Source organism: Dipteris shenzhenensis, chromosome 8, assembly GCF_047967505.1.
Source record: "Dipteris shenzhenensis isolate YYH24624 ecotype China chromosome 8, Dip_SZ_1.0, whole genome shotgun sequence".
NCBI lineage: Eukaryota > Viridiplantae > Streptophyta > Polypodiopsida > Gleicheniales > Dipteridaceae > Dipteris > Dipteris shenzhenensis.
Genome location: NC_141603.1, coordinates 45,032,324 through 45,042,801, shown reverse-complemented (window position 1 = coordinate 45,042,801; position 10,478 = coordinate 45,032,324). Strand labels below are relative to the sequence as shown.

The following is a 10,478-nucleotide window of genomic DNA, read 5'->3' as shown; positions in this document are numbered from 1 at the left end:
AATGGCCTATAAATCATCCACTGCAACCCAATGCACACCACGAATGAGCGTACATGGCTCAAACTGCAACCAGAGTGATCTGCATAAGGTATGCTCAAGAAATCATGGTCCCACGGCAATGACCGCTACTGAAAATAGAACCTGAGATGCCTCAAAACATGGATGCCATTACATAATCGGACTCAGCAAGAAAATCTGCAAATATCTCTCTTCTGTCGGAACTCCAAAATCCCAACCGATGAGTGAGAAATGGGAGTCAACACTTATCCACTGCCATGTGGCATAAATCTAAGGTTTCAAAACCTTAGAATGAAAAATGCATAAGAGAGAGATGAAATCCAATACACAGAGATCTATAACTCTGAAAATACTCCACCGAATCGTGCAAGAACTGATAGGTAGGGGTTTTTAGGTGTCCGGAACGCAATGGGATAGACGGTTTTGGAAACCGTGCTCCCAATCACTGGGTCCAACACACAGATTGAAAAACGTTTTTGGAAATAGAACTGTTTGTAAACTCCACCGGAGTGCGAATGATGAGCAACATAGAAGTTTTAGGACCTTCCGAGCCCACTGGAACTGACAGATCTGCAAATGGTTGCTCCAAACTTGAGTTCCAACACCCGTGCAGAAAAACGTAGAAACTGACACAGTGAGTCAGAAATCCAATGAAATGATCCCAGATTCAAGAATAAAGGTGTTTCGAAGCTCCTGAAGTGAAATGGATACCAAAAGCAAGCAATAGTTGCCTCTACAAGTCAATACGGAGTCTTTGTCGTCGAACGGAACAGGGAAAAGCTTAAAAAATGACTTTTTCTTTGAAAACACTTAACAGGCTCTCAAAACCACTTCGCAAAACCAAAGTGACTTTTCCAAAGGTTCCTCCAAGGTCTTTGCACACTCGGATGCAAGTAAGGTCACTCACAAAGCTTCCCACAGAGCTTCTCCTTCTTCCCACAGAGCTGTTGAGCTTCTAGGCATTCACGCACGCTCAGCTAGATCACCCGACCTCTGATACCAGTTGAGAGTGCTCTCAATGGAAGCAAGAACGAAAGAGGGAGAGAGAGAAACAAAGAGCCACACAAGTTTTGGTGGGTGCAGAACACCCTAATCTTCTTTTTCATTCATTTATATATGTGTTTGAGTATTGTACATAACCGGGGTAAAGGCAGAGTGACCTTTAACCCCCACATCTCCCCCCCCCCCGTCTTACTCTCTTGCTCTCCTAAGTGTGTGTGTGTCTTATCTCCATCTCTCTTCCATACAAATCACCCCTTCATTCTCGGAGGCTGGTTCTGTGGTCAATATTCCATGTGCAACAAATAGTGAAGGTCCCTCATTTTCTTCTGGACTTGCTGCACCATAGCAGTTGGAGTTTGCATGCTGTATGCAGATTGAGCTACGTAATTGGATACGATACAGTTCATCAGCAATCTCTCTCATAGAAGGCCTGCTATGGCCTTGGATTGATAAGCAGCTGAGGGCCATCTCGGCCACACGATCAACGGCGCTCGTTTCTTCTGTAGTCATGGAAGCTGTGAGATGAGCGTCTATGAGTTCAGAGAACTCTCCTGTCCTCACCTTTCCTTTGCACAGTAAAGATTGATTGCTGCCCAGTGCCACAGGCGACAAAGAAGTTATTAGCTCGAGTAGCACCATGCCGAAGCTGTAGACATCGCTCTTGTCACTGAGGCGGAAAGTCTCAAAGTATTCAGGATCCAAGTACCCAAACGTGCCCAACACTGTCGTGAAGACGTGGGTCTCATCCGGTGCCCTTAGTCTTGACGCACCGAAATCGGCAATTTTTGGGGTGAAGTCGTGGTCCAGGAGGATATTAGAAGATTTTATATCTCTGTGGATGATCGGTGGAGACGCAGCAGAATGTAGATACGCTAAGGCATCTGCAGTTTGACGTGCGATTCGTAAGCGGGTTTCCCAGCTCAGGTTGTTACCGAATTTGCCTCGTAGATGATCCGATAGCGTTCCATTCGGAATGTACTCATAGATGAGGAGGGGGACTGGTGCCTCGAGACAGCAACCGAGCAGCTGAACAATGTTTCGATGTCTGATGTTGGAACAGAGAATGATTTCGTTGACGAATTGATCAGCTTCCGCAGGTTGCTGCGGGCGGTTAGATTTCTTGATTGCCACAACTAAGCCATCCGTGAGGATTCCCTTGTACACGGTACCATAGCCACCACTTCCCAGTTTCATTGTCTCCGAAAACTTTTGAGAAGCCTTTTCTAGTTCACGTTCTCCGAAGAGTTTGGGCGTTACTTGCCCTTGGATGCCCGGTAGAAGCTCTTGCAATCTGTGACCACCGTGCAATCTGAAGTACCTTCGCCTCCTACGTCTCGCTGCTCGAGAGTTGAGCAAGCATAAAAGCAACAAGAAGACGATCGCCACGAAGACGGCTGGCCCGATCAACAGGAGCACAGCTGAGAAGGTGAAAACAAAATGTAAGAGATGTGTGCCAGGAAAAGCTTCTTGGAAAGACATGCCCAGCAACAGATCCACAAAAGAAGGATGGGAAATCACATTCGAAAACAACCAAGGTTATATTCGTCGACGGCCGCGGGGTACACCCAATTCCGTTGGTAAATCCATCTCCGTAGTATCCTCTAGAGCAAACGCAGGTATACATGTGGAAACCTTGAATTTCTGTGCAGTCGGCATGTTTGGCACAGTATGTGTTCTTTAGAGTCGAGCACTTATGAGATGTACTTTCAAACACGATGCCCCAGATGATGTCCAGACCATATGAATTACTTGCAAAATCCGTGCTATATGGATCGTATATCGTGGCCACTCCGCATCCTTCCGAATCCCCTGCTGCAGCCGCTTCTAGATATATTTGTGTTAATCCTGCTGGAAGCGAAGAGAAGCAACAGGGGGAGCTCGCGATCGGTGTATCAGCGTAAAAGACATCTCCGAGGCAAATATCATCAGAGCAACCTGCCTGACAAGAAAATGAATAGCTAGGGCCACTGCGTAGGCTACTCGAGCGGCTGCAATTGCCGTAGGCACGGCATCCCATTACCACAAAATAATTTCTATCGGATATTGCGAAGGGCGCTGTTCTGTTGGTGAGAGTGAAAGATGGAGTAGAGGGAGAATTGCTTGTAGCGTTGCAGCTCTGAGGATGGGCTCTGACAGTTGAGGAGTTGATGGTGAAGCTATTGAAACGAAAACTTAGAATCTGAAAGCGGCCAGAGTCAGTGAGGAGGAAGGGGGTGGAGGAGTTGCAGAGGATGCGATAGCCGGGAAGGCCACAGGAGGGATCGAGGTCGATAATCCAGAAGGGGAAGGGGATGAAAATGCCACCACAGAAGGGCCTGTTTGAGCAGGAGGAGGTCTGTGGTAGTGTAGGAGGAGGAGCATGGACTGTAGAAGCGTGGAGGAGGAGGATCATCTCAAATGCAAGAAAACTCGAGACTGACCTTGTGTAATAAGCCATAATTCTTGGGTATGAAACAGTGGATACGATAGAAAACTTAGTGCACTCTATTTAAAGGGGAGCAAGGCACAACCATGTAACAAGATGAATGCTCATAAAGCATTCAAAAGGCCTGCTCAAATGCTTAGATTGGAAGAGAGAGAGAGAGAGGGGACTTCAATGTGCATGAAGGAGAAGAGGGGGGGAGAGAGAGAGAGGGGGAGGGGGGGGGCTTGCCTTGAAATAGACAAGAGAGAGAAAGAGGGAAGAATAGTTGGAAATAAAATCAATCATAAAAAACAAAAAACAGACAAGTGGACCAATCAACAATTCACAATAGAAACTTAAAAAATTTCAGAATTTTGCCTATCTCCAAAGCTGAAGCCTTCACTAACAAAAAAAGAATAAGGCCTACCCACAGCACGGCAGGCCAAAAAGTCACGTAACACACAAAGTCTTTCCATAGTCAAGATGGAACTCCAAAAAGTCATGTAACACACAAAGTCTTTTCGCAATCAAGACGGAACTCAAGACTATCTTTTTGGAATAATCCATAACTCTTGGGTGCACTAACTTTGCTATCCTATGTACTATTTCAAAATCTATTTGAAGGTGAGCAAGGCCAACAACCAATAGCCATGTAAAAAAAGGTCACGAGATCTTAACACAAAAAGTCTTGCCGTGGTCAACATGGAGCGAGAATAGTTGCAATCGGCATGCTTTGTGTGTTACATGACTTTTTGGAGTTTCGTCTTGACTACGGAAAGACTTTGTGTGTTACGTGACTTTTTGGCCTGCCCTGTTGTGGGTAGGCGCCCTGTTGTGGGTAGGCCTTATTCTTTTTTTGTTAGTGAAGGCTTCAGCTTTGGAGATAAGCAAAATTCTAAATTTTTTAAAGTTTTTATTGTGAATTGTTGATTGGTCCACTTGTCTGTTTTTTGTTTTTTATGATTGAATTTATCTCCAGCTATTCCTCCCTCTTTCTCTCTCTTATCTATTTCAAGGCAAGCCCCCCCCCTCCCCCTCTCTCTCTCTCCCCCCTCTACTCCTTCACGCACATTGAAGTCCCCTCTCTCTCTCCCTCTCTTCCAAGCTAAGCATTTGAGCAGGCAAGGTCAGTCTTATGGCTTTTGCTTTTTATAGCAAGAGCAAACTCCCCATGGTTAGAGAGTTACAGTTCTCGAGATTTCAATATATAAACAAAAATCATTACATTTTCACCACTTCCGACTTGTTGGCCCAATGATAAGTCTCCCTTATGTGAAGGGGGAGGTCTTGGGTTCAAATCCTACTCTTTAATAAAAAGAGAGGAGAGGAGAAGAGAAAGAGAAGAGAGAGGGGGGGCACGGGATCTGCTGTTACAGTTTTGCAGAAACTCAGAAAACTGTCCGCGACCAGAAGACGTAGCAGCCCTGAAAACTGTCGCATGGGTGAAACAGTAGACGCGCGGAGCGAGAAAACTGTCCGCGACCAGAAGACGCAACAGCCCAGAAAACTGTTGCGTGGGTGAACGCAGTAGACATGCGAAGTGGAAAAACTGTCCGTGACCAGAAGACGCAGCAGCCCGGAAAACTATCACGTGGGTGAACACAATAGACGTGCGAATCGAATGCATGCGCAGTAGCTTAGAAGGACCACAAATGGTACAGTTTTGCAGATGCGACTGGTACGAGCAGAAGATTTGCCACTAGCCGTGGAGATTTCGATCCAAGCAGCCACACCATTTCTATTAGCCGGAAAAGAAATCAAGACCAGAGGCTAGAGGCTAAGCATGGCGACGCTCGAGGGCCATAGGGGAAAGGAGATCGTGAGGGCGAACCATTATCATGGGCGGGATCGTTATCATGGGCGGGAAAAAGGAATTAGAAGGGGAGGGAATGAAGAGAGAAACTATGACACAAGGGGAAAGGGAGAGGGGGGAGAGAAGCATGTACATGATTAGAGGAGCAATGTAAAGATGAAGACATCAAGGGAAGAGGACCATACTTTATTTGAAAGAAAGGATGAGAGGGAAATATCAAAGTACTAGCTAGGTGGCTTTACAAGAATGAGCCCCCCTCATCAAGGAATAGCCCCCTCCTTTTATAGCCAAAAGAGGGGGTCTCTCCCAATTAATGTATCCTCCCACATGCATGGTGTGTGTGGAAAAGTCTCCCATGTGGGCTAGGCGGTTACACACTCTCAATTGTGTGCGACAACCCTTTGCCTCGATTTTTCACATAAATCAAGCCCCATATCTCAAGTCTATGATACTCCCTTGGTCTCTTCCCAATTTTATAATATGTTCAAACCTCTAGGAGGACAAGTGGAGGGTTGGCACAAGGAATCTTGCCACCTCATCCTACTTTTCCCATTATTTAACTTGCTCTCTTGGATCTTCTATACTTCCCCCACATGGGCCTATCCCATATGGAGGGAATAACTCAATATAATATCCATCTCCACCTATTTTATATTACTTTGACCATGGACTTTGAACCATATCTCACTAAATGCAACCTAGGTGGAGGGGTGGCACATGGAGGAGCCATGCCACCTTGCATTTTATAATATTACTATCATGAATTATGTACAACACACCTTATGGGTCCTCTTACGTGGAAGGGTGGCACATGCTCATGCCCTGCCACCTCAACCCTAGGCCCTATGCACACTATATTTTATTATACTATTGTCACATATACAAACACACACACATATTAATGCCTTTTTTCTTAGACAATTTTATCCATAACAGCACATGACTGGTCATGACAGCACATGACTGGTCGAGGGTTGTGTGCCCCTTGATAGGATCCGAAAAGACCGAACTCAAGACTGTCTTTTTGGAATAATCCATAACTCTTGGGTGCACTAACTTTGCTATCCTATGTACTATTTCAGAATCTATTTGAAGGTGAGCAAGGCCAACAACCAATAGCCATGTAAAAAAAGGTCATGAGATCTTAACACAAAAGTCTTGCCGTGGTCAACATGGAGTGAGAATAGTTGCAATCAACATGCTTATCTTCCAAGAAAATTTCAGTCATCATCCTATCAAGGGGCACACAGCCCTCGACCAATCATGTGCTCATCGAAATCAATGAAGAAGGGAGCAAAGAAGCGAGCAAGGATGCGGAGAACTTAGATTAGTTGTAGAAGTAGTGCTAGCTACTCTTTTTTGTACTTGAAGCCATTGGCTTGGCTTCGTGTCTCTCTTGTATATACACTCCTCTTATTTTTTATACTTGAAGCCATAGGACGTGGCTTGGGTTCATGCTAGCGCTATATGTACATACAAGCACTTTTTAGGCTATGAATTAATATACACTCCTATTATTTTTTTGGCTTTCAATTTCCTTGTGCAACATTCTATCAATGAATGCCTTATGAGCTAAATGTTTTGGAGTTGTAATGTTTTATTTGGAATTGTAATCATCGGCTATAGACGTGCTTGGAATCGTGCTAATTGAAATGCGGTTGGCTGTAAGAATTGCATTGCACAATGTGGAAATGGGATTCTTGTAACCACATATCATACACAACATACATAGCATTTTGTTCAACCACATAAAATTCTGCTTTTATTTAAAAAAAAAGATTTTGTAGAGTGTCTATAAGCATGTCTATGTACGCATCTTTTTGTTTTTTTTTAATTTCTATAGAGTGTCGAAAAGCACATCTATAGGCACATCTGTCTATTATATAGATGCACCTATAGACACGGGTCTATAGATGCGCAAATAGACGCACCCATAAGTTTTCTTTTAAGTTAAGGAAACGCATCTATGTGTGCATCTGTGGGTGCTTTGTGTTGTTGTGTTATACATAAGCACTAGTCATTCAATCCTTATGTACATGATCGTCTGAGAGTGCTACTTGCATACAAAGGAAACAACTAAATATGACCACAAATCAATATGAAAACCTTTTATCCAACTGATCGAAAAGCCTCATTTGATCGAGATTACCAATCCCATCTCATCCTCCATTGATGCAATGGTTATGACCATAGTACATGTAGTTTACCACCAAAGCATTTGGAGATCCCTTGATTGCAATGGTCATGGCTAGATTTTACATGCAGCTGATGACCAAAGAGGGTACATACCTCTGCTTGATAATTCAACATTTTGATTAAATCTAATAAGCTAATATTCATTTATTTGTTGGTGCAGTATAGTTATCTCACGATTTGGTAGAGTCGTACAAAACCGTGTGTATATGTTGGATTCCCTCCTTTCTCCTATACTTAGCGATAGCAGAAAGACAATAGCCGATGTTTGTAAATTGCCTTTACATTTACATGGCGTGGGAGTCCTATTTATGGCATACCGGCCAGTGTATCGATGCACCAGTTAGGAACCAGTTGGAGCCAATCCCAGATAAAAATCACTACTGGGGCATTTTAAAATGCCCTAGGGATAATTTAAAATTATTCAAAACATTGTAATACAACGTTTTAAAACTAACATTTTAATACCATCACAAATCCCTGAGCTTATTGAACAAGAAAGGGAAAGCACTATATATGTAAGTCCATGCAAACGAACGTTACGCGGATCAAAAGCTACAATTGCCATGTTAGTCCTCGTGATCTATGTAATGTTCATGCATTTGCTAGTTGTATTAAATTTTTCTTTTGTGTGATTATGTTCAATGGGTTTTTCCAATTTGAAATTCTTTGGTGGTTTGATGTAGTCCAGTGTCCAATTTGGTTCTATTGCTTCATGTAAAGGGAATTATTTTCGTAGACTATGTTAGTGGTAAGGAAGTAAATCCAAATCACTGCTTATCGTTGGTCTGCGGTTTTGAAAATACTATTAGCACCAATGACAATCCCGTCTTGAATATCTACTTGGCTTGCACATATTTCACCTATCATTCCTTTCTTCAATGCTAATATTTCATGTAGTTCTACTATTGCTTGTGTATTTGTGGGTGCTTTGATTTATTTATTGTATGTTTTATATAATTGCATGGAGGATGTGGGGGATTCTATAGTTTCTATAATATATATTTGTTGTTTCTTTGTTTTTGTGCATTGGTGAAGAATAGATGTGTTAATTCAAAATTTGAGTTTGGCTTCCTATGGTTCATGTACTTCAAGTCTTCATTTGTGTGCTAGCCAATTTCTATTTAGGACTTCTATGAATTCATTATCTTTTTGTCACTTTTTTTTTTGTAGATCATAGCAATGAACTTCATTTTGCTAATATGATAAGTGTCATTGGGTGTATTGTTGTTTTGAATATCCACTTGTCTCTTAAAGGACTTGCTTGGTAGAGGGCACCACAAAAAATGACATTCAAACCACTGAATGCTTTTGTATGATTATGCTTAATTGATCATAGTCAGTGTGAATTAAGTGTAACATCTTCTGGCCAATAAGTTATGCTTCATCAAAGACAACCAAATTTAGGTTCTTATACACTACAATGAGCTTTTCTAGCTTCTCACCTGCTAGATTCATTGGTGTTGGGGTGAGTAGTGGGAGGTGCAGAGCTACGTAAGTTGTGATGCTTATTTGTGGGGGGTGAACTACTAAGAAACCCTAGGTATGACGTGCTTTCATGGGGTATTTAAGAAACCCCTCAACTAAAATGTTTTCTCCAATTAAAGCAGCCCTCTTTACTTATGAACTAATGGATATTTTTTCTAAATTTGAATTAAAAACCTCATTTGTATTGTAATCCTGTTAAATTTTTTCCCAAAATGGGAAATAATTCCTCTCCTTTTGAATGCACTTGGTACACTAAGTTATTTGGAGGTGACCCCCCCCCCAAGAAAGCAACTTTTCTTGTGTAGTCCATAAGCAAAGTTGTTAGGCTATTGGCATCGCTATCAATTGCCTGTGCATATTGTTGAATGGGTCCTTAGACTATGATGTAGAGGAAAAATCTTCTACCTATGCCTACACCACCAATTAAGAAGAGATGGATGGATTTTTTAGGTTTCCTAATCTGTTTTTTAACATTACATCGTCATGTATTTGTCACTGTTGGTTGTTCAAACTTTTGAGTTCATCATGATAATCTACAGTAGGCATAAATTTATAGGTCATGTGCATTGAATGATTGTTATTGCCTTTAATTGATTTGTATTGAGATGCATATATAGCCAAGAAAATGTTGTCTAAGGGATTGTCGTGCTTGTAATATTTTGTGTGATGTCCTCAAAGAAGGCGTTGGTGTCATGATCAGGCAAAGTTTGTAATGTTGCCTTTCTATCTCCTTGGAAGTTTGTATTAATAAAGTCATTGTATGGACAAGTTTGCAAGTGGCAATGATAAAGCAATGTGTGTTGCTTGTTGTGAGCTTAGATCTTGAGTATTTATCCTTGTGTTGGCACCAAGTCATCGAAGGACATGATGTGCCACATTCGAAGTCATGTAGGCACACTCTGATTTTTTGCCTAGGATGCCTTATTTCCATGATGTCTTTTTGCATTCAAACCAAACCCCTCAAGAATAGCTTGAACTTGGCTAGAAGAAAGGTACACTGGTGCAGTCGCTATGAACAAAAATAGACTTCTCTACTAGAAAACGAAGACCTTGAGGAGAAACATGACAACCAACTCAAGAAAGTCAATCATGAAAAAAATACAATCTAATTAACGATGGATCCTCACAAATGGTGGTGATTTCTAAGAACAATCGGTTTCGACAAAAAAAATGATGGGATTAGGAATAGATCTAGCTAGCCCTTCTCTATTTGTAGGTAAGATGGGATTAGGAATAGATTATAGGTAGCCCTTCTCTAGTTGTAGGTGGCACAGGTTTTGGAAAGATAAAACCGGACTAGATTTCTAGGAAAGTACAGTAGATCTATCGGCCAATGAGGAAATTGTGAGTGTTGAATGGTGTTTGCCATGGTAGTGGTGAATGGAACAATGACACCCTATAGATGATTGGTCTGCTAGTATTGAAGCAGAGATGATGTGTGATCAATTGCATGTGGAGAAAAACATATAGAAGTAGGTGGAGCAGATAGATAAGAGCACCACCTTGACAAATGTTGCTCTAAAAATCATGGCCTTCGAATGGTACCATGCACAAATGTAG

At 42.1% G+C, this 10,478-nt stretch overlaps 1 pseudogene; it reads right to left on the bottom strand.

Annotated features, from left to right (window-relative positions):
• Nucleotides 1–1,242: 1,242 nt before the first annotated feature.
• Nucleotides 1,243–3,487, bottom strand: LOC147899563 (wall-associated receptor kinase-like 14 pseudogene; annotated as a pseudogene).
• Nucleotides 3,488–10,478: the final 6,991 nt, after the last annotated feature.